Below are 1841 nucleotides of genomic sequence, written 5' to 3' on the forward strand. Positions count from 1 at the left end.
TTTCTGTACATTCTGCACCTTTCATGATGTCTCTTCCCTTGGGAAACTTGAGGAATGGGGAGAATACCTGTTTTTGAAGCTTTCTCTCAAAGATGCTTAGAGTATATTTAAATTGTGTGGTCCCAAAGCCATTAATCCCCCACCCCAGAACCTGTTTTCAAAGGAGGGCCACCAAAATGGTGAAGGGCCTGGAAACCATGCCTTATGAGGAAAGACTTAAGAAGCTGGGTATCTTTAGCCTGGAAAAGAGACTGTTAAGAGGTGATTTGATAGCCCTGTTTAAGTATTTGAAGGGGTGACACATTGAAATGGAACAACCTTATTTTCTGCTGCTCCAGAGACTAGAACACGGAACAATGAATGCAAGCTCCAAGAAAAGAGATTCCACCTCAACATTAGGAGGAACTTCCTGACAGTAAGGGCCATTTGACAGTGGAACACACTCCTTCCTTGGAGTGTAGTGGAGTCTCCAGAGATCTTTAAACAGAGGCTGGATGGCCATCTGTTGGGGATGCTTTGATTGTGATTTCCTGCATGGCAGAATGGGGTTGGACTGGATGGCCCTTGCGGTCTCTTCCACCTCTATGATTCTGTTATTCTAGGTAGCTAGAATAAAAGAAAACAGCAATATCTTTCTAAATTGCCTACTTGACTGGAATTCCTCTCTCTGGTCTGAGAAGGAGCCTTGGGCAGAGGAAGGGTTTAATTCTCTTGTCTCTGCAACTTCCAATCCACATTGCCAAACTGGCTAATGTGGGTATGCTATGTATTTGTGTAGTTTACTTTTATGTCCATTATTGTCTAAGTATACATTGATCAGAACACAATGACCCTTGGGGACTATGTGGGACAATTGTCTGAAAACATAACAAGTGCATGCTACAATATGTGCAAAAATGCATATTTTGAAATAAAGTATTTACGAATGATCACACGTGAAACAGATGTGGCCTGGAAACAGATTGATTTGTCCATCCCAAGCTGTGACTGACTATGGGATACCATTATGACCATTTGGAAGAACGAGAGTAACAGGTACATAACACTTTAATCTTCAAGAAGAGAGGGCCAGTTAATATTCAGCACGTGGTCTTAATGTTAAAGAGAAATGAGAATGTGTCACATACCTCCTTATACAATGTGTGCCATGGATGCTCCATTCAGTATGTGTAAAGACACAGTGCTTACTTAATGTCTTCCCTCTTAGTTTTATAATATTAGGAAACAGGTGAATTCAGGGACTGTGGAGACTAACTGACCAAATACATTTTGATATCTTTGTGGATACTGGAGAAGGGAGGCATTGGACTTTTCCTCCACCAAATAAGCCAGCTCTGTAATGGCAAGTTCCAAAATAATCATAATAATATACTTTATTTGTATACCGCTCTTCCGGAATGATCAAAATGCTGTCCCTTTGGTCATCATGGTAGATAAATATGGACTTTGAAAATATTTTATTGCCTTCTGTTTTTGTCAATGGTTCTCCATTTGTTTTGATGAAAAGAAAGGAATGCTGTTGTCATTTGTTTAGAAATTATGATAACTTTACTGATCTAACATGATAAAGACTACTGGCATAAGAATGTCTCATTTGTAGCTCCTGAATAATTCTTTTCCTCAATCTTTCCTCCATAATTTAATTGCCTTATCTCACTATCCAGCATTCTGAGCTTGGATCTTGTCTTGTAAGTGCTGGTACTCTTCAGAAAACTCACTGTTGATTCCAGGATAGGTTAATTCCTTAAGAAGCACAATGGTGGTGTTGAGAATCAAAAAGCAAGTTAGCTGATTGAAGTCTCTAGTTCTTAAAGCTTGGCTAATTGGTTCCCAATTAGGAT

The 1841-nt window shown here is 39.5% G+C and overlaps 1 protein-coding gene across 1 annotated transcript in view; it reads right to left on the reverse strand.

Moving 5' to 3' along the window:
- EXOC4 (exocyst complex component 4) overlaps positions 1 to 1841 on the reverse strand; it is a 496793-nt gene that overhangs the window by 58575 nt on the left and 436377 nt on the right. The window lies entirely within an intron of this gene.

This window comes from Sceloporus undulatus, chromosome 5 (assembly GCF_019175285.1).
Source record: "Sceloporus undulatus isolate JIND9_A2432 ecotype Alabama chromosome 5, SceUnd_v1.1, whole genome shotgun sequence".
NCBI lineage: Eukaryota > Metazoa > Chordata > Lepidosauria > Squamata > Phrynosomatidae > Sceloporus > Sceloporus undulatus.